Below are 23,541 nucleotides of genomic sequence, written 5' to 3'. Positions count from 1 at the left end.
CTACTTCCTTCCAAAAAAGTGGGTTTTAAAACTGTCACTACACGTGGCAAGAATGGAAGAAAGGACGCTTCCCCGGAATGCGAAGTTTCTTCCAAGGGTGAAATGAATAATTGTATTGAAATGAGCAATCAGTTCGATGCTCTAGACAAATTTTCCGAACACCAAATCGAAGCAGCCTCTAGCCCAGGCTCTTTGATTCAAGTGAGGAAGCAAAGAGTGCCGCCTATCGTGGTCAGTTGTTCCGAATTTGGGGGATTTAGGCAGGAGATCTTGAACTCCATTAGGGGAATCAAGGTTTCCTTCCAAATCGCAAAGAAAGGAGACTGTCGCGTTTTGCCGGAAACTCTTAAAGATCGCGAACTTCTTCTCAGATATCTTGAAGAGAAGAAGCACAAATTTTTTACTTATGACGACAAAACTGAACGTTTGTTCAAAGTCGTCTTGAAAGGTCTCTCAAGTGACTATAAGTCACCTGAAGAGATCAAAAATGGAATAAATGATTTACTTGGATTTTCCCCAGTCCAAGTAATCATTATGAAAAAGAGAACCCAATCTGGCATTGTTCGGAAAGGGCTTTCTCAAGAATATTATTTAGTTCACTTTAACAAAAAAGAACTAAATAATATTAAAGCTTTAGAAAAAGCTAAACTTATGTTCGATGTCCGTGTGACGTGGGAACATTTCCAGAAACCTGGAGGAAATTACCAGAACCCCACTCAGTGCCGTCGGTGCCAAAAGTGGGGTCATGGTACAAAAAATTGTCGCATGGATGCTAAATGCATGATTTGCGGAGGTTCTTCTCACGCTAAGGACGACTGTCCTGTGAAAGAAGATACCAGAAAATTTCAATGCGCCAATTGCAAGGGCCCTCACAAAGCTAACTTTTGGGAATGCATTTCACGCAAAAGAGTCGTTGAGGCTCGTGCCAAGCAGATGAAGGATAATATCCGTTACGATAACGGTCGTTTCCGGAATTTGCCTGGTAGAGTATCGAACAATGCTCATTTTTCAGTTAACGATCGCTTGATTAGGAATCATACCCACCAGGAAGATCATAAACATGCTCATTCACAAACAAATTTTAATCCGTCGGGTAGTCGTTCGAATCTTTCAATTTCGAATGTATCTACCCACGGTAAATCCTTTGCCGATATCGTAGCAGGTAATTTGAACTCTTCCCCTGTTCGTTCCATGAGTACCCATTCTTCTTGTTTCAAATCAAATGGAAAAAACCCTACCGCCACAGGTAACTCCGCATCTTCGTCTACCGGAAATTCCAATGGGAAATCACATGACATGTCTGCCTCTGATTTTAATTTTCTAACTGAACAATTGAATCTAATGATTGATGCAATGTTCAAAGCCACCACTATGACTGAAGCAGTCCAAGTAGGTGTAAAATTTACAAATCAAATTGTTATTGGATTACGTTTTTCTAATGGATCCAAATAATAATTTAAATATTTTAAATTGGAATGCTCGTTCTCTGAATGGTAAAGAGGACGAGCTGTTTAATTTTCTTACAGCTAATAACGTGCATATAGCAGTTATTACCGAAACTTATTTAAAACCTGGATCCAACTTTAAAAAAGATCCTAACTTTTTTGTTTATCGTAATGATCGACTTGATGGGGCATGTGGGGGAGTTGCAATCATCATTCATAGGCGTATAAAACATCAACTGTTTTCGTCATTTGAAACTAAAGTTTTTGAAACTTTAGGTGTTTCTGTTGAAACACAGTTTGGTAAATATACTTTCATAGCTGCCTATTTGCCTTTTCAATGCTCTGGACAGCAAGTTAATTGGCTTCAAACTGACTTGCGAAAATTAACTCGCAATAAGTCAAAATTTTTTGTCATTGGTGACTTTAATGCCAAACATCGGTCATGGAATAATTCTCAAAGTAATTCCAACGGCAGAATTTTATTTGATGAGTGCTCTTCAGGATATTTCTCAATTCAATACCCTGATAGCCCTACATGTTTTTCCTCTTCTAGAAATCCATCTACGATTGACTTGGTCTTAACCGACTCTAGTCATCTTTGTAGCCAATTAGTTACTCATGCTGATTTTGATTCTGATCATGTCCCTGTTACATTTCAAATATCGCATGAAGCGATTCTCAATCCTATCAGCTCCACTTTCAATTATTTACGAGCCGACTGGAATATATATGAAACGTATGTTGACTCTAATCTTGATGTTAACATTTCTTTAGAAACTAAAATTGATATTGACAATGCTCTTGAAACTTTAACAAATTCCATTGTTGAAGCCAGAAACATTGCAATTCCAAAATGTGAAGTAAAATTTGAATCCGTGATTATAGACGATGATCTTAAACTCTTGATCCGTCTTAAAAACGTGAGGAGAAGGCAATTTCAACGCACTCGTGATCCTGCTATGAAAATTATATGGCAGGATTTGCAGAAAGAAATCAAGAAACGTTTTGCAGATTTAAGAAACAAAAATTTTGAAAATAAAATTTCTCAATTGGACCCCGGCTCTAAGCCCTTTTGGAAATTATCTAAAATCTTGAAAAAACCTCAGAAGCCTATACCGGCATTGAAAGAGGAAAACAAATTATTACTAACTAATTGCGAAAAAGCTCAAAAACTTGCTATGCAGTTTGAAAGTACGCACAATTTTAATTTAGGACTTACTAGTCCAATTGAAAATCAAGTTACTCAGGAGTTCGAAAATATTCTCAATCAAGAGAACGTTTTCGAAAATGCCTGGGAGACTGATTTGGAAGAAGTGAGAACTATTATTAAAAAATTCAAAAATATGAAAGCTCCTGGCGATGATGGAATTTTCTACATCCTCATCAAGAAACTTCCAGAAAGTAGCTTATCATTTTTAGTTGATATATTTAACAAATGTTTTCAATTAACATATTTTCCTGACAAATGGAAAAATGCTAAGGTTGTTCCAATTTTAAAACCAGACAAAAATCCTGCAGAAGCTTCTAGCTATCGTCCAATCAGTTTGCTTTCCTCCATCAGTAAACTTTTTGAAAAGGTTATTTTGAACAGAATGATGGCCCACATCAACGAGAATTCAATTTTTGCCAATGAACAGTTCGGATTCCGCCATGGACATTCGACCACTCATCAACTTTTACGTGTAACAAATTTGATCCGTTCCAACAAATCTGAAGGCTACTCTACTGGTCTTGCTCTTCTAGACATAGAAAAAGCATTCGACAGTGTTTGGCATGAAGGTTTGATTGTAAAATTGAAAAATTTTAATTTTCCAACATACATTGTTAGAATAATTCAAAGTTATCTGTCAAATCGTACACTTCAGGTTAATTATCAGAACTCCAGATCTGAAAGACTTCCTGTAAGAGCTGGTGTTCCCCAAGGCAGCATATTGGGACCAATATTATACAATATTTTCACATCTGACTTACCTGAGTTACCTCAGGGATGTCAAAAATCTTTGTTTGCGGATGACACAGGCCTCTCCGCCAAAGGACGAAGCCTGCGTGTCATCTGTAGTCGATTGCAAAAAAGTTTGGATATTTTTTCTTCATACTTGCAAAAATGGAAGATTTCTCCTAATGCTTCCAAAACTCAACTAATAATATTCCCACATAAACCAAAAGCTCTTTATTTGAAACCTTCAAGTAGACATGTTGTCACGATGAGAGGGGTTCCAATAAATTGGTCAGATGAAGTTAAGTATCTAGGACTCATGCTAGATAAGAATTTAACTTTCAAAAATCACATTGAGGGCATTCAAGCCAAATGTAACAAATATGTAAAATGTCTCTATCCCCTTATTAATAGAAAATCAAAACTTTGTCTTAAGAACAAGCTTTTGATATTCAAACAAATTTTCAGGCCAGCCATGTTGTATGCTGTACCAATATGGACTACCTGTTGTAATACCAGGAAGAAAGCTCTGCAGAGAATTCAAAATAAAATTTTGAAAATGATTCTGAGGCTTCCTCCCTGGTATAGTACCAATGAGTTACATAGGATATCCAATGTTGAAACATTGGAACAAATGTCAAATAAAATAATCAATAATTTCAGGCAAAAATCGTTACAATCTTCTATTGCCACGATTAATGCGTTATATGTTTAGATTAAGTTAGGTTAAGTATATTAAAAACTTTTTTTTTTCTCTTATAAGCAGGTGAAATCAACTCACTTGTAAAAAATCTGAACTGCTACGGCAAATGAAATGTAAAATGTTGTTAACAAAATGTTAATAAAATCTTAGATTTGTTTTACCAAATTAGGATGATATTGTTGTCTAATAACACAGAACACCTAGATATAAGAAATAATGAATGTAATATTTGGAATGATACTAATAAAGAAATTAAAAAAAAAAAAAAAAAAAAAAAAAAAAAAAAAAAAAAAAAAAGGATCCTAACTGGAATTCCATTATCCACACTGGAATCCTAAAATGCCTCTAATAATAATCCTGAACTAATCTCGAAAATCCAGGGTCCACACTCGAATATCAGTGTACACATTGGAATTCAAGTATCTACATTGGAATACCAACATTCACACTGGAATCCCTTACTCCATACTGAAATCCTAGGATCGACACTGGAATATCAGGTTTTATGCTAAAACACAAGATTTCACACTGGAATACCATATTCCACACAACCACCAGGATTCACACGGGATGCCAGGAACCGCACGGGAATCTAAGGATCTGCACTGGAAACCAAGAATACCCACCTAAATCTACTGAAATTCTGTGTTTCACATTACATTCCCAGGATCCACATCGAAATCCTACGGTCCACGCTAGAATCCCTGGATACACACAGTCTCTACCCTGAAATCCCAGGATTTACAATGGAATTCCAGAATACATACTGAAATCCCAAAGCCAACATTTTAAATCCCAAGATTTACACTGTTATCATAAGATCCACACTAAAATACCAGAATTCAGGCTGGAATCTCAGAATCCAAAATGTTATTCCAAGATCCACACTGAAGTTCCACGATCAATACTTTAATCCTAAGATTACACTATTACCAAAGGATCCTTACTGAACTCTACATGGGGATCTGAAGATCCACACTGGAATCCCAATATCCCCAATGGAATCCAAAGATCGACACTGTACTACCACGATCCACACTGTCCTTCGATCTACACTACAAACCCAGGATTCGCACTGGAATAGAGTGACCCACACTGAAATACCAGAATCCACACTAGAGTTCTGGGATCCACTGCAATCAGGCGATCCACATTACAATCTCAGGATCCATACTGAAATCATATGATTTACACTACTAACCCTCAGGGAAACGGGTATCCGGAACAACCCAGCATGTCGTCTAAAAATGCTTGAACTATTCTTCTTTAGACTAAGTTTGCTAAATCATGAAGTTTGATGGGTCGCAAGCCATGGACTCGAAATAAAAGTGGTAATTCATTCTTCCAGTGAGGTAACCTCGCTACTTTCCGAAGTAAATCCAGAATTAATATAATTTTCGAATCGATGACCGTGGTTCCAAGAACTTAAAAAATTGCGATCGATCCTGAAACTTCTACGGAAATTTGTTGAAAACGGAAAGGAAATAATATTTCGAAATTGAAAATTTCAATGAAATTTGAGGGCAGGCACGCAAGGGTTAATATTGGGGTGCGATAATAAGACATATAACAGGTTTTGTTCCACATGGGATGTAAAGCCAACATATGAAGAAGATATTCAAAACAATTTCTCAAATCCACGGTCAGATAAAAAATGCGTACTGAATATTTTACTGCGAATTTTATGGTGAGACAGTTATGCGTGAAAATTCAACAATGGGTCAAATTGACTTGGATTGCTTTCCATTGAGTTTCCGAACAAAGTTAATTTATTGTGAGTGTTTTCTAAAACTATAAGTAATATAAGACTAAACATGGGAAAATTATGCGTATAATGGCAGTTCAGGATCCATTATAAAACCTTGCTTAAATATCTGATCTAGGAACCATGCTCATTGCAGTATGCCGACAAAAGTCACTGACAAAACAAGTCGAGGAGTTCATGTAAATAATAATAAATTCATGTCATTAGACTGCCCTTGAGCTCCTTTACAATTTTATTGAAGATACTATCCATCCATTTTTTAACCCTTGCGGGACGAAGCAGCACAATTGGTCGGCGTTAAGTCAGAGTGGACCAAATAACATTTTTCATATTTTGAGAAAAATTGGCTCAAAGCCTAACGCTCTGTAATTTTTAACTGGTTTAAATTTTGGTTCAATATTTCTACAGAATCTATGACATTTGGTCGAATGACATTTTGTCGAATGACGTTTGGTCGAAAGTACATTTGGTCGAACGGACATTTCGTCAATGGACATTTGATCGAAAAGGCTTAGTTGCAACATAAAGCATATGATATTTGGTCGAACTGACATTTCGTTTAGTTTGACCGTCGAGAGTAGCATTATGTCGCTAATACAAGAGTAATTGAATAATTGAAAAAAAAACATCAACCATTTTACCAACAATCTATATGCGATTAGTAAAATTTTGGTATTAAATTTGATGGACGCTCTCCCAACATATATAATATCAACCTCTTGATATCATGACGTTTCATGCTGCTTTTTCGTTCAGACTCGTTCCGCGAATCGAGATAAACTGATATTATATAGAAGCAGGCCAAATTTTATCGCCTCAGTAAACTCATCATCTCTTTCCCCATACATAGAATTAACACAATTTTCTTTTTTAATAATTCAAAGCTTCTACTACAAACTCTGTGATTCACCTGAGGTCATCAACACTGTCAGTAAAGCCATATATTTGCTTGAGGAATGTTATTAGGCTGAAAATCACAATAAGCCAATTGATCATAAGTAGAGTTACCGGCACCTAACATTCACTTCGCCATGAAGGTTTTCCTTAAAGCACAGTTTCCTGCTGTTTTATTTCTGATTTCAGCTTTCATTTCCACGTCCGTAAGCTGCAAGACCCGGAATTCAAAGAAAGTAACCGAGCACTCTCTCCAAATGCTTCCCTCAGATAAAGATCAGCAGTTCATCACGAAGAACGTTGACATTTCAAAATAATAATTAATAATAAAACATAGTGTTCAAATCGTTAAGTAATCGTTAAAATAGGTCGTAGAGCTGTTTTTTAAAGAATGATGATATTTTCAAAGAATAATAAATTTACTTACGTTACTTTACCAACTTTGCAAAACTTTAATAATAATTATTTTACCTAGTGATCATTTAATAAACCATGTGAAAATAAGGTTGCAACCAAATTTCCGTTCAACTGAACGTCATTTGACCAAAATAATTGTTCCAAAAAGATTCGACCAAATGTCCTTTCGACCAAATGTCATTCGACGAAATGTCCTAAAGTCATTTTAAGGCATATAATATTTCTACAGCTTTCTTCAGTGTCAGTTACTCGTATCCACTGTATAACTAATTACTGAGATGTTCGATTTGTAAACGATCTTCGGCAAAGTTGTAGCTGATGAATGTATCTCACAGTATCAACGTAGCTTCAATCATTGAATTCATTGTTTTCTCCTTTGATGGGCTTGTACAGTCTCAGTTTTCATTTGAATGAGCTCAAATTTTGGGAGGACACTCGGAATCTGATCTAGAACCGAATGAGCGGAGTGGAGCAAAAAAGTTTTTTTGAGCCATTCTAATGCATATTCTTGACATATTCTCGGAAATGGTTGGATTTGCTTGAGTTGGTATTGTTTTGTTTAAGTTTATTATAACTACTGATTAACTATCAATGAGGTCGTTAATGAGAAGAAGAAGACATATTATGCAACTGAGTGTTTTAGAGATGACAGCTGCAAAAACATGCATATTCAGGGTACGAGATTTTGCTAATTATTTGCTCCCGATAAATATTCGAGACCCTGACAGCATCGATCGTCACACTGCAAAAAGTCACGTAGGGCTTTATTAGAATTTTGTTCCCTCACTTTCGTACCTGTCCGTCAGTAATTGTTTTATGGTTACCCAGCCGCATATGACCTGGAAACAAGTTTATGACAAAGTTCCATGAGGGGACAGTACATTTCCGCTCCCATTCTAGTGGTCGTAAAGTTTGATTGCAATACCGTCATTTAAGATGCATTGCTTTCAATTTTAAGCGATTTCCAAGCCATTGTATTCAATCAATCAACTCAAACATACTCTCTGGAAGTGATGCACAAATGTATAAGGTTATGCGATATTTCGAATGGTTATGTCAAAAAGCGTCCGAAACGCACTTCAGTGGAATTTCAAGCAATTTTATCGTGCGCTTTTTTAAATTTCGTTCCGTTTCGTTAAAATAAAAAATCTCCGATATTTTTGGTAAAAAGAGATATTTTTATGAAATTTTGCGAAAAATAAAAATTGATTCCAGACAAAAAAAATGGTGGGAAGGGAGGTGGTGTAGTGTGTAATGTTCGAAAAGTTCTTTTATTATAGAGTTTTTATAAAATATTGAAAGATAAATTTTCATATTCTGAGCACAAAATAAAATACTTTTTTTTTTTTTTTTCTTTATTAGTATCATTCCAAACATTACATTCATTTCTTATATCTAGGTGTTCTGTGTTATTTGACAACACTATCATCCTAATTTGGTAAAACAAATTTAAGATTTAATCAACATTTTGTTAACAACATATTACATTTCATTTGGCGTAGCAGTTCAGTTTTTTTTACAGGTGAGTTGATTTCACCTGCTTATAAGAGAAAAAAAAAAGTTTTTAATATACTTAACCTAACTTAACCTAAACATATAACGCATTAATCGTGGCAATAGAAGATTGTAACGATTTTTGCCTGAAATTAATAATGATTGTATTTGACATTTGTTCCAATGTTTCAACGTTGGATATTCTATGTAACTCATTGGTACTATACCAGGGAGGAAGCCTCAGAATCATTTTCAAAATTTTATTTTGAATTCTCTGCAGAGCTTTCTTCCTGGTATTACAACAGCTAGTCCATATTGGTACAGCATACAACATGGCTGGCCTGAAAATTTGTTTGAATATCAAAAGCTTGTTCTTAAGACAAAGTTTTGATTTTCTATTAATAAGGGGATAGAGACATTTTACATATTTATTACATTTGGCTTGAATGCCCTCAATGTGATTTTTGAAAGTTAAATTCTTATCTAGCATGAGCCCTAGATACTTAACTTCATCTGACCAATTTATTGGAACCCCTCTCATCGTGACAACATGTCTACTTGAAGGTTTCAAATAAAGAGCTTTTGGTTTATGTGGGAATATTATTAGTTGAGTTTTGGAAGCATTAGGAGAAATCTTCCATTTTTGCAAGTATGAAGAAAAAATATCCAAACTTTTTTGCAATCGACTACAGATGACACGCAGGCTTCGTCCTTTGGCGGAGAGGCCTGTGTCATCCGCAAACAAAGATTTTTGACATCCCTGAGGTAGCTCAGGTAAGTCAGATGTGAAAATATTGTATAATATTGGTCCCAAAATGCTGCCTTGAGGAACACCAGCTCTTACAGGAAGTCTTTCAGATCTGGAGTTCTGATAATTAACCTGAAGTGTACGATTTGACAGATAACTTTGAATTATTCTAACAATGTATGTTGGAAAATTAAAGTTTTTTAATTTTACAATCAAACCTTCATGCCAAACACTGTCGAATGCTTTTTCTATGTCTAGAAGAGCAAGACCAGTAGAATAGCCTTCAGATTTGTTGGAACGGATCAAATTTGTTACACGTAAAAGTTGATGAGTGGTCGAATGTCCATGGCGGAATCCGAACTGTTCATTGGCAAAAATTGAATTTTCGTTGATGTGGGCCATCATTCTGTTCAAAATAACCTTTTCAAAAAGTTTACTGATGGAGGAAAGCAAACTGATTGGACGATAGCTAGAAGCTTCTGCAGGATTTTTGTCTGGTTTTAAAATTGGAACAACCTTAGCATTTTTCCATTTGTCAGGAAAATATGCTAATTGAAAACATTTGTTAAATATATCAACTAAAAATGATAAGCTACTTTCTGGAAGTTTCTTGATGAGGATGTAGGAAATTCCATCATCGCCAGGAGCTTTCATGTTTTTGAATTTTTTAATAATAGTTCTCACTTCTTCCAAATCAGTCTCCCAGGCATTTTCGAAAACGTTCTCTTGATTGAGAATATTTTCGAACTCCTGAGTAACTTCATTTTCAATTGGACTAGTAAGTCCTAAATTAAAATTGTGCGCACTTTCAAACTGCATAGCAAGTTTTTGAGCTTTTTCGCAATTAGTTAGTAATAATTTGTTTTCCTCTTTCAATGCCGGTATTGGCTTCTGAGGTTTTTTCAAGATTTTAGATAATTTCCAAAAGGGCTTAGAGCCAGGGTCCAATTGAGAAATTTTATTTTCAAAATTTTTGTTTCTTAATTGAGCAAAACGTTTCTTGATTTCTTTCTGCAAATCCTGCCATATAATTTTCATAGCAGGATCGCGAGTGCGTTGAAATTGCCTTTTCCTCACGTTTTTAAGACGGATCAAGAGTTTAAGATCATCGTCTATAATCACGGATTCAAATTTTACTTCACATTTTGGAATTGCAATGCTCCGGGCTTCAACAATGGAATTTGTTAAAGTTTCAAGAGCATTGTCAATATCAAGTTTAGTTTCTAAAGAAATGTTAACATCAAGATTAGAGTCAACATACGTTTTATATATATTCCAGGCGGCTCGTAAATAATTGAAAGTGGAGCTGATAGGATTGAGAATCGCTTCTTGGGATATTTGAAATGTAACAGGGACATGATCAGAATCAAAATCAGCATGAGTAATCAGTTGGCTACAAAGATGACTAGAGTCGGTTAAGACCAAATCAATCGTAGATGGATTTCTAGAAGAGGAAAAACATGTGGGGCTATCAGGGTATTGAATTGAGAAATATCCTGAAGAGCACTCATCAAATAAAATTCTGCCGTTGGAATTACTTTGAGAATTATTCCATGACCGATGTTTGGCATTAAAGTCACCAATGACAAAAAATTTTGACTTATTGCGAGTCAATTTTCGCAAGTCAGTTTGGAGCAAATTAACTTGCTGTCCAGAGCATTGAAAAAGCAAATAGGCAGCTATGAAAGTATATTTACCAAACTGTGTTTCAACAGAAACACCTAAAGTTTCAAAAACTTTAGTTTCAAATGACGAAAACAGTTGATGTTTTATACGCCTATGAATGATGATTGCAACTCCCCCACATGCCCCATCAAGTCGATCATTACGATAAACAAAAAAGTTAGGATCTCTTTTGAGTTTAGATCCAGGTTTTAAATACGTTTCGGTAATAACTGCTATATGCACGTTATTAACCGTAAGAAAATTAAACAGCTCGTCCTCTTTACCATTCAGAGAACAAGCATTCCAATTTAAAATATTTAAATTATTATTTGGATCCATTAGAAAAACGTAATCCAATAACAATTTGATTTGTAAATTTTACACCTACTTGGACTGCTTCAGTCATAGTGGTGGCTTTGAACATTGCATCAATCATTAGATTCAATTGTTCAGTTAGAAAATTAAAATCAGAGGCAGACATGTCATGTGATTTCCCATTGGAATTTCCGGTAGACGAAGAAGCGGAGTTACCTGTGGCGGTAGGGTTTTTTCCATTTGATTTGAAACAAGTAGAATGGGTACCCATGGATCGAACTGGGGAGGAGTTCGAATTTCCGGCTACGATATCGGCAAAGGATTTACCGTGGGTAGATACATTCGAAATAGAAAGTTTCGAACGGCTACCCGACGGATTAAAATTTGTTTGTGAATGAGCATGATTATGATCTTCCTGATGGGTATGATTCATGATCAAGCGATCGTTAACTGAAAAATGAGCATTGTTCGATACTCTATCAGGCAAATTCCGGAAACGACCGTTATCGTGACGGATATTATCTTTCATCTGCCTGGCACGAGCCTCAATGACCTTTTTGCGTGAAGGACAATTCCAAAAATTGGACTTATGGTTAGCCCCGCAATTACAACATATGAATTTGGTGGTATCTTCCTTCACTGGACAGACGTCTTTGGCGTGAGAAGAACCTCCGCAAATCATGCATTTAGCATCCATGAGACAATTTTTTGTACCATGACCCCACTTTTGGCACCGACGGCACTGAGTGGGGTTCTGGTAATTTCCTCCAGGTTTCTGGAAATGTTCCCATGTCACACGGACATCAAACAAAAGTTTTGCTTTTTCTAAAGCTTTAATATTATTTAGTTCTTTTTTGTTAAAGTGAACTAAATAAATTTCTTGAGAAAGCCCTTTCCGAACAATGCCAGATTGGGTTCTCTTTTTCATAATGATTACTTGGACTGGGTAAAATCCAAGTAAATCATTTATTCCATTTTTGATCTCTTCAGGTGTTTTATAGTCACTTGAGAGACCTTTCAAGACAACTTTGAACAAACGTTCAGTTTTGTCGTCATAAGTAAAAAATTTGTGCTTCTTCTCTTCAAGATGTTTGAGAAGAAGCTCACGATCTTTAAGAGTTTCCGGCAAAACGCGACAGTCTCCTTTCTTTGCGATTTGGAAGGAAACCTTGATTCCCCTAATGGAGTTCAAGATCTCCTGCCTAAATCCCCCAAATTCGGAACAACTGACCACGATAGGCGGCACTCTTTGCTTCCTCACTTGAATCAAAGAGCAGTACTGAAAAGTACTGTTTTAGTAGCACTGAAAAGTACCGTTTTTAATTTTAGCACTGAAAAGTACTGTTTTTGTAGCACTGAAAAGTACTGTTTTATTGCTTTAGGTAGTTTTTAAGAAAACTTCCAAGAGCAGAGAGAATTCGTGTACGCACAGCACGAAGGTACGATGCGCACTCACCAAATAAAAGACTGCTAAACAGGACTGCTCAACGTACAACCGGTAGTTGTCATCATTTTGTGAGACCCACGAAAACTATGAAGACTTTTTTTTTTTTTTTTTTTTTTTTTTTTTTTTTTTTTTTTTTTTTTTTTTTTTTTTTTTTTTTAAAGGCACTCCGTGCTCGTGGCCACTACTGTGCCGAAATCAGTTTATCTGTATCTTCCTTACCGATACAGTTCTATTTTTAACTAATCTATATTTACATCTGCTTTCACTCTCTTCTGCTCTTTTGCTCTCACACCGAGCAGGTAGGAGAGTGCTCTGCTGTTGGTCCAATCGATTTCCATAAGCCATAGTCCATTGCTCTCGCGGTGGTTCGTTTTGCCGTGTTCCTGAGTCGTTTGAGGCTAGCTGCCTGCGAAGTGGGTCAGTTTGTCTCAGTCACCATCTGAAACTGACGGAGGATGGATGTGCTCCCCTCCTAAGCACGGTCCTCCGTGCGGCGTCTTCTGGTGGCTGGACGGGTTATTTTTTGGAGGGGCTGGGAATTGAATCCATGACCTTCCGCTTATGAAGCGAAAGCGTAACCTCAAGGCTACGGACCCCCCTAACTATGAAGACTTCTAATATAAGACCTGTTGATAGGTGTACATATCAAGGCAGATAATTTCAACTTTTGATTAAGGTAAGAATAACAAGAGTTGTTTTTTTATACTAAAGATTTTTACTGCTTACAGGATGCTGTAACACGCATTTCACGGAAAACTTGAGTAGTACTCTCATAGAATGTTAGGCAGGACATCACCAGGTTTCTACAGAATCTTGCAGAATTCGTTCTCAATTGATTTCGAAGCACGATCAAAGCAAGCGAAGAAAAACATCGCATATGTATCGGTCCATGATCGGCAATGTTTCGCAAGTGAAGTTGTAACAAGCTTGATAAATAACAGCAGTGAACGAGAGCCCCAAAGAGAGAGAGAGAGATGATACAACCTATTTTTCTCGCTTATTTACCATTGGGGTAGGTGTTTTACTTTACTGACATGATAAAAAAAATCTTTGAACAGCTGATAGCAATAGTGTCCCCCAGTTTTGAACCCAATCCTAGGTGAATTATCGCGAAAGCATTCTAGGCATACACTTAGCACATAATTCGAGGTATAAATCTCCAAGAATCTTGCGCAAAATCAACACACAATCTTGACAAAATTTAAAACATCCTGGATTAGATTTAGATTATATGGTGGAGAATTGCATATGCTCTTCAAGCCTTTTGCGCAAAAAAAACACAAGACAAACAATTTTGAACAATTTATTCCTTGGAACAAAACTATGTTTTCGTCTTGTACCGACAAATTCCGTGCTATATAAAATTTTGTATCTACACACTTAAACGGTTTCGCCGAGAACCCAACAGCTGATATCTCGGTAATAATTTGACGATTCTCGGTAATTTTTTTTACCGAGATCTCGGTAAACGTTTACCGAATCTCGGTAACGTTTGCCGAGATCTCGGCAAAAAATTCGGATTGCCGAAATCTCGGTAAAATAAGTACCGAGATTCAGCGTTAAAAATTACCGAATTCTCAGCTGTTGGGTTCTCGGCGAAAAATTTCACTGAGGTCGGTGAAATAATTTAAGTGTGTACCTTTGTAAAACATTTTCATATTTCGTTGCGTTTCTTCATTACCAGTGCTAAGTATTCCGAGTATCGTTTCGTTCGTCTCGACATTTAAAAAAATCATATCGCATACCCCTACAAATCTCTATCCGCCAACAACACAATCAGGTGATAATGACTTACTTTAGTTGTCACCAATCGCCGCACCGCACTCTGTGCCAATTGCTTATGGATGACGCCGACAAACGGCCCTCTAATAACAGCGCGTTTAGCTCCGTCGCAATCACTTTCACCACGTGGTCCAAACAATCAGCAAGCTTTCCGTTGGTGTTCCGCAACGTATATTTTCATTCTCACTTGGCACCAAATTTAGACTTCCTTTTATTTTGTCAAAACACACACACAACAATTCGCCGGTTGGCCTTCATAAGCCCACCCTCAACCGGTAACCACGGGTCATCTACCGTGTAATTCGATTCAATTAAATTCGATTACAACTCCGAATCACTGAATCGATCAGAACTCTTCACGATCTGTTTTTCTCCACAACACCAACCTAGGAATAACGGTCAACCCGGGGATAGAAGACTTATTGGTTCCGATGGATCCGCGCGCGTTCACAGCCACCGTCAGACTGAGGAAAACATCGCATCTAAGCTGGTAGTAATATATTTGCAGCTGAAAATCGGCAGGCCGCATTCAGTGTGGTGAGCTTTGAGCAGCCCGCGCACATGGTTAGGTAGTAGCCGATTCAAACACGAGCCGGACGGATAGATCTCTTTCGCTTTGGCCACCGAATGCGCACCAGCTTCGATTGTTAGAGGCGCTGAGGCGCACCACGCGAGAGCCCGCGTAGCGATGTTAGTGCAGAGCTGTTGTGATCGCGGATCGCGCGCGAAGGCAGGTCGGTGAAACATCGCATAGCAAAGCGCGCAAAAATGAAGCGTTAGCGATTCGATTGGTTTGAACGTGGTCGTTTGCGTTTGGTTTAAATAAAATTTTCACCATTTCTGTAAAAAAGTAAATGTCTACTTTGTTTGCTTGTTGGTAAACCAAACTGTGAAAATTTATGCTTTTGGCTGACCAACAGAAGCAAAATAAGTTGTCTGTAACAAGATTAATTGAAGGGAGGTTCGGCAATCTAAGCAGTCAGTGGGTGCGAAGTGAATTCAGCTGCTGGGGAAGTGGAAGTGACAGCTGGTAAGCAGGTTAGCTGGCGGGTTTGTGTACTCTGTACTTCAAACCAGGGATGCCAGGTGATTTTTTTTTTGAAATGTCTTCCAATATCTACACGGAGACGGAATTCAACTCAATTTTGGGTTGTTTCAACGCAATTCCGTAGTTGAGCCCAATAACTCAATTTTGGCTAAATTTCCAAGGTTCCCACTAGGTAGTTTGGCTTCAATTCCATTAGATAAATATACTCAATTTTCGGTTGATTTAACGCAAAATTGAGTTCTTTCGACCCAAACATAAGAAAAGTTGCATTTGGCTTATTGAGCCAAAATACTCCCATTGGGTAGATGCAGCTCTCTCTATTTTTGGCAACATTCATGTGGGAGAAAGAGAAAACCGAGAGATTTTGGATTGAAACTATAATCGATATACTTAGTTTTGGGTAAAGTAAACTCAAAAATTAGGTAAAAATATTTCTTCGTGTATATATTAAAGGTACCATCCAGTTACATAGCACAAAATCAGTACACATGCTTTTCATGGGACCATCGATATAACCATGACAACCAACTTTTACTTTTGGTTCTCTTACTCGATATTGAGATACGCAATATCGAGTAAGGGAGAGTTAACTGCATTAAAACAACTTCACTCAGTCTTCCAAATGAATGTTTTCAACCAAAATTAGGATTTTTTGGAAAGTATAATTTGAGGAAATATGATTCTAGAAAAGGCTAAAGATGCTGGGAAGAGAACCGTATATTGTTTTTTTTTTCTCAAGAAATGCTGCCGAATTATTCAGACAAGTTTCTCTCTGGATTCCTAAACAAATATCACAAGTATTCCTTCAAGATTTTTCCATGAATTTCTCCAATTATTTCTCTAGAAATTTATTAAGAGATTTTTTTTAAGAACACCTCCCGGAACACCTCTAGAAGATTCTCCAGAATGACATTTGAACATTTTTCAAATCCCTTCAAGAACCAAATTTACCAATATTTGTAAATTCTAGCGAAGATTTATCATAGAATTTTTCCTCAGTTTTCTTGATATTTTAATTATAATAAATCTTCGAGCTGTTTAGTAGAATACCTATAAGTAGATGAAAAAACCGAATATAGTACTAAATTCAGTTTTTTGGTTGGTTGGTTGGTTTGACTTTATTAACGAGATTTTTAGCCCTAGGCTAGTTCATCTCGGGACCAACGGCTTTACTTCCCTTCCGAAGGAAGTCGTCACTATAACTTTTTACGTCATAAGTGACTATGTCGGGGATGGGATTCGAACCCAGGTCCTCGGCGTGAGAGGCGAGTGTTCTAACCACTACACCAGGTCCGTCCCCTATTCAGTTTTTTCATCTACTTATTTTAATTATATTCTACACGATTTGACTCAAACAATCTCCAGGGAATGTTGTTCATGATGTTCTCTAGGATTTCTCCTAGTGCTTTCTTAAGGAAATTCATATTTTTTTTGACAAATATTTAAAAAAAATCCACCAAGGTTTCATTATTAAAAAAAAACTGGGATAATTTTTCCCATATTCTAAAAAAAAAAATACTCCAGAAGTACATACAATAGTTACTTCAAGGATTGATAAAAAATGCTACAGTAAACTTCAAATATTGTTCTGTTTTTTTTTTTAATTATTTCAAAATATATTCAAAGATTTCTTTCTTCTTCCATTAAACTCTGAAAGTTCCTGATAAAATGCAATCAGAGATTCCATAGATAACACTTAAAATCCTATTAAAGATCCCTTTATTCTTTATTCTACGGCCCAGATAGCCGTAGCGGTAAACGCGCAGCTATTCAGCAAGACCAAGCTGAGGGTCGTGGATTCGAATGCCACCGGTCGAGGATCTATTCGGGTTGGAAATTTTCTCGACTTCCCAGGGCATAAAGTATCATCGTACCTACCACACGATATACGCATGCAAAAAAGGTCATTGGCATAGTAAGCTCTCGGTCAATAATTGTGGAAGTGCTCATAAGAACACTAAGCTGAAAAGCAGGCTCTGTCCCAGTGGGGACGTAACGCCAGAAAGAGGAATATTTTTGAACTTTTTAAATTTTTATCCCACTAGCTTTTCAAAGAATTATTCAAACAATTCTTTTAACAAGTGCTCAAGTGTTTCAAGCGTTATTTCAATTTATTGTGAATTACCTCATGATTTTTTTTTTTTAAAGATTGCAATGCTTTCTTTTATTTTTCCTGGATATTCGTACTTGCGTTCCTTTGATATTTATTCCTACCGGCCTTGTTTTTTTTTTTGAGAAAATGTCTTATAGCTTACTCTATTTTCTATGAATTACTTTCAAAGCTATTTAACGAATTTCTTAAAGAGTTTGTTGCGATTTTTTTTTTGTTTTTCTCTTGGGAATCATAAAGAAAACTTTTATGAATAGTCAAAAGATTTAACGATCTTTAGAATATTCCTCTAGAATTATCCTCGAGTAATTTTAACAAAATAATTCCTCAAAATAACCTTGAGTAGCTCCTATATAATCCAACAAGGGACGTCTGTAGAATAATGAAGACGTATCCAAAAAGTTTATTAATATTTGAGGAACCCTTGCAGGAACTTTTCAAAACTGAACCTTCTAGGAACTTTTCAAAACTGTTTAAAGTAATACATATGGGAACTACGTGAACTCTAGGAAGAATCTTTGGAGAAATATCTAGAGTAATGTCTTGAGTTATTTAAAACAAAATTCTTAGATAAATACTTGAAGGCGTTCCTAAAGATTTTTTTTGACGTCTCCTAGAAACATTTCTTAAAATAGTTCTAGAAGAAATCGTTATTTTTTTCAATTTCTGGTAGCATTAAAAAAATCTTGGTACTGATTGACGAATTCGTGATTTGTGGTGTTCAAATGAACACCGTGAAAATTATTTCTTGAAACAAAAGCTCTTAGAAATGATTTATCTAAGATATCTAAGATATTTTTAAAACCACTATAAAAAAGCTAAATTGTTATTATAATTATTTAGCTTTTTAAAAGTGGTTTTCTAAATATCTTGAACATCTTAGATAAATCATTTCTAAGAGCTATTGTTTTAAGAAGAAGTAATTATTTAGTGATTGTTGAAAGGGTGTAGGAGGAAAATTTTTAAAATCCTGGAGATTCCTCTAAATATTATTTAACAAAGCGTATGTTTTCCAAAGCGTAAAGTAAAACATCTAGAAAAAAATAACATAAAAATCTTAAAAAGATGTCTGCAGAACTTCCTGTTAAAATTTATGGACATACTCTCAGTTAAAAAAAATCCTGCTTATTATTCATCAATAATTCTTGGCCATGACAAAATTCGCAGTAGTTTTAATGTAAGTAATTACAAAAAAATCTTGAGAAATCCTTGATACCATGCAAGAGAACAATTCATTGTAATTTTCAAGCTTTATATTAATAGAAATCGTTCTCAGCGAGATCTGATGAAAATTCTCGATAAATCCTTCAAAGGAGATTTTTGGTATAGACGTTAGGAAGTTTCTCATGAGGCAATTATTTAAGTAAAATTCTAAAGAAAATCTTTGATAAACAAAGCCATTTATCGTTTTTTTCATTGGCCTTCGATTCGATGTGTGTTTAAATCAGCCATAAAGATTTATGGGAATGAATTTGAAGTCAAAGAGTCCTTTTAATTTAATTGTTTGAGATATACCAATATATACTTTGGAATTCTCCTCAAGAATTCCTTACAAGAATATCTATAGATCCCGTTAGACAGTTTTCTAAAATTTATGATAACTTTTTTTATCAAGATATGTGCTTGTCGTGAAAATTTTTTTTTATGAATTTCCATAGGGAATAACTCACAAACTCTTCCAAAAACTTTTCTCACCATTCCTCCAGCGATTATTTTAAGACTTTGCATTAAAATTTCTGCGATAATAGTGCACGGATTGCTTTAATAAGATTTCTTCTGAAGAATCTAAAATATTGAAATGATTTTCTGGGAATTCTGTCAAATATTCTTGAATGAATTTGGAAGAATTTTGAAGAATTAATTCAAATATATTCCTGCAAATATTCTTTGAGTATTTGAAGGAATCCTGAAGGAGTTCCAGTAAGAATCAATAAAATAAAAGCCAAATAAATTCCATTCTAAGTTGTTTAAGACATTCCTCAAGGAACACATCCTTTAAAGGAATGCCACGAAGTGCTAGAAGAACTTCTCCTTAAATCCCTGTGAGGATTAAAGTATGTAGAAATCCTTGTAAGTATTTTTACAGAACCGACTATGTACCGTGTTATAATTTCTCTGCAGTGTGAGTCATTTTACAGCATTTGTACGTAATCCCGAACAGTCTCTTTAAATTCGTTTCACGCATATTCAAGTGGTTATTTACAATGACAGTGCTTCAGAATACTTAATCTTTAATTGGTTCCTCTATTATGTTCAAAGCACTTTCTGAATATTGCAATTTAAGCCAATTATTGGCAACTAAACGGCTGGTTCGTAGCCGCTCGTTGTAAAATGAATCACACTGCAGAGAAACTACGTCTGGCAGCAGCATTTTTTTATTATCATTAATTATCAGGCAATGGTAACTACAGTTGTGTTCAGAATAATAGTAGTGAAAGCCGATTTTCATACAAAATGCTCAACTTTGGCATGCTGTAACTTTGTTTCCATATGAGCAATCGGCATGAAATTTTGGCAGTGAACTACAAATATGCTCAATTTCATTATCACAAAATTTGAAAATTTTCACACTATCGGCTAAAAAGTTAAGCACCAGGTGAAATCGCTCAAAATAATAGTAGTTTTATTAATTTAAATATCTGCTGTATTTTGAGTTTTTGAATTTTTCTTTACACATCGTTTCAACCATTTCCACCCAAGCTTTAAATGTATAGACAATACAGTTTTTTAATAAATTGTTGCTGAACAAAAATTTACAAAAGAAAAACTACTATTATTTTGAGCGATTTCACCTGGTGCTTAATTTTTTAGCCGGTAGTGTGAAAATTTTCAAATTTTGTGATAATGAAATTGAGCATATTTGTAGTTCACTGCCAAAATTTCATGCCGATTGCTCATATGGAAACAAAGTTACAGCATGCCAAAGTTGAGCATTTTGTATGGAAATCGGCTTTCACTACTATTATTCTGAACACAACTGTAGATTACGAATGATTGTGAAATGATCACTACAGTTGAATGTGAAAGTTATCATTAAATTTTACCGCATTATTTCATAATTTTCCCTTTAATTAGCGAATAACATTAAAGTGTCCGAATTTTGGTACCTTCCGGATATCGATTCACCGCGGTAAAGCATTTTAATGGGAAGACAATTTAAAAAGTTTGAGCGCAATAATTTAAATAGTTCCGAGTAGAAGGAAGTAGTTCAAACGAGCATCAAGTTTGTATGCAGGAAATCGAACATATATATATATATATATATATATATATATATATATATATATATATATATATATATATATATATATATATATATATATATATATATATATATATATATATATATATATACATATATATATATATATATATATATATATATATATATATATATATATATATATATATATATATCAAAACTGTTCCAACTACACTTTTGACCATAAGATGCACTATAGTAGATAAAATTCGTCCGCAAGTTACTTTGACACTGTTGCTTCATAAGGGCTTACCTGACTAGATCGATTTCTCTTAATCGATCCTCTCTTTCGCTTAAAACTTCAACAAAATAAATGAATCCGCAATGCTTCTTGCTTACGAAGAAACAGTTGGCGACCAAAACACAAAAATATTTTGTTTCGAAAAGTGAAGCAGTATTCTGTAATCATGCGAAGAGAACAACGATGAAGAGAAATTGATCATTGCAAGTAAGCTTCTATGAAAAATCTACGTCAAATTGAAGATGCTCAAACAACAGGGACAAACAATGAACAAAAAATGTTTTAGTTAAAGTACCTACAATAATTTTCGATCGTTGCACTTAACCGGTAGCCCACCTAGTGAACGATTTCCATTAATCTGGCTAAATTATCAGTTGTCAAAATATCGAATACCAGAGAAATTCAGAGAAACATTGAAAAATCGAGATTTATTTAAAAAAAATGACGCTTGTCTTCGTTTTAAGCGGGCTATAGCCCACCTTACGGGAGCCCAATTGAAACGAAGCCCACCTTAAGATAATGCAACGAATTAAATTTGACTGTAATTCACTTTACAAACTATATTAGTATCACGGTTAAAGCGCAAGTAAAAATAGAGCAAATATCATAACTGAAAAAGCTGTTTACTCATTTTAAACCGACAAATCGTAGAAAATAAGAACACGCAGCTCTTTTATTTGCCAAATAAAACACCTGTGGCGTTCTTATTTTCTACGATAAAAACTTATTCCAATTTCCTCTTTTATTTGGCACAACGTTTCATGCACAAGGTGATTAATTCGCATTGCGAAAGCTCTATCAAAGCTCTACTGGATTCAATCGCAAAAGCTTTCTAACGATTTGGCGAGAACATTTTATGAATCTAATCAACACGTTCAAACAAATCCACACAGCGTTGAAAGCCAATCTTGAAATCGATTTTTTCTAATCTATCTAAATATCAGACCAATTCCAGTTGCTGAATTTGGTTAGTTAAATATTTTAACGAATTTTTTAACGCAGCTAGAGTAGCTTTCAGTTCGTCATATGTTCACTGCATAGGAACCATTCCCTCGTTCGAGCGGCATTTCAATCGGAATCGCAGCTCAAGTGCTCACAGCTGAGACATGGTGGCGTCTTTGATAGAAACATGCACGGTGAGGTAGGCAATGACGCAAATGATTCGCGTTTAACTTTGCTTTTCTGTTTTGATTCGCGGCAAGTCGTCGGTTTCAAGTGTGAGCAACTTCGTCAGTAGATTGATGATGTTTCTTGGAACGCACGCGAACATGATTGATAGTTTGCATGCTTGGATTGCTGATGATTTCAGTTGATCGTTTAAGGCTAAGAAGCCCGTCATTCGTTTTGGCAACAATGATGACTTTTCAGCTTGCATTTCAAAGTGATAAAAGGGCATTTTTTTAAATTATCGGACAGGTTTGGGCCGGAGGTTCTCCGATTTGCATGAAATTTTCACCAGAGGTAGAGCTCGTGGATACATGACCAAAAGTGAAATTCAAAAAAAATACACACTTAAATTATTTCACGGATTCCTGTGAAATCTACACAGCTGAACAGTTCGGTAAAATAAATTTTTACAGTATTCGGTAAAAAAATCACCGGTATCCGTTAAATTCCGACGAAGTTACGGTGTTTTATTTCACCGAACTGTCCAGCTGTTGAGATTACGGTGAAATTCACCGTAAGAGCTTAGTGTGTATAGTGGCCTATTTTCCCGGAAAACTCTAAATGAATTTTAACGATTTCTCTATATACCTCAAACTTTGAAAATTGTAGAACAAAAGTTTTTTTGTGAAATCGAAAGGAAATTTTCTCAGCAATCTATTAAAAATATAAAAAGAAAAACATTTCTCAGAAAATTTTTCATCAAGGAGAACATTGTCGGAAAAATAGTCTGTATCATGAAAAATTTTCAAAAAAATATTTTTTGTTTCATCAATCCATACTCTAACTTTCGTCCATAGACGCCAAAGTGGTATCTTTTACCGTTTAGTCGACAGAACTGAAAAACCGATGACCACCCGCACGCTTCCCATAGGAAAATGTGTTCTATTGTGGGCCTCATAACCGTGCGCTAACGGCGGCAGTAATTTACACGCATTGTAAGTGTAACACAGTAAACCATCCTTTTCTTTCCAGTCAGAAGAAGCTTTTCGTCAATCGGACCACTCTCCATTGGTCAGTTGAGTGTTTTGTTCAGGAGATATGAATTTTCAAAGTTTGAGGTATATAGAGAAATCGTGCAAATGTTTGGGTTCACCCCTCAGTA

At 35.5% G+C, this 23,541-nt stretch overlaps 1 protein-coding gene across 1 annotated transcript in view; it reads right to left on the bottom strand.

Annotated features, from left to right (window-relative positions):
- Positions 1 to 15,095, bottom strand: part of LOC5578675 (sodium-dependent nutrient amino acid transporter 1) — an 84,532-nt gene extending 69,437 nt beyond the window's left edge. The window contains 1 exon segment of the mRNA XM_021855388.1: positions 14,625 to 15,095. The gene's annotated coding sequence lies outside the window, so the exon portion shown is untranslated.
- Positions 15,096 to 23,541: the final 8,446 nt, after the last annotated feature.

Source organism: Aedes aegypti, chromosome 3, assembly GCF_002204515.2.
Source record: "Aedes aegypti strain LVP_AGWG chromosome 3, AaegL5.0 Primary Assembly, whole genome shotgun sequence".
NCBI classification, from domain to species: domain Eukaryota; kingdom Metazoa; phylum Arthropoda; class Insecta; order Diptera; family Culicidae; genus Aedes; species Aedes aegypti.
The sequence above is the reverse complement of the archived record's forward strand: the minus strand, read 5'-3'. Positions and strand labels throughout refer to the sequence as shown.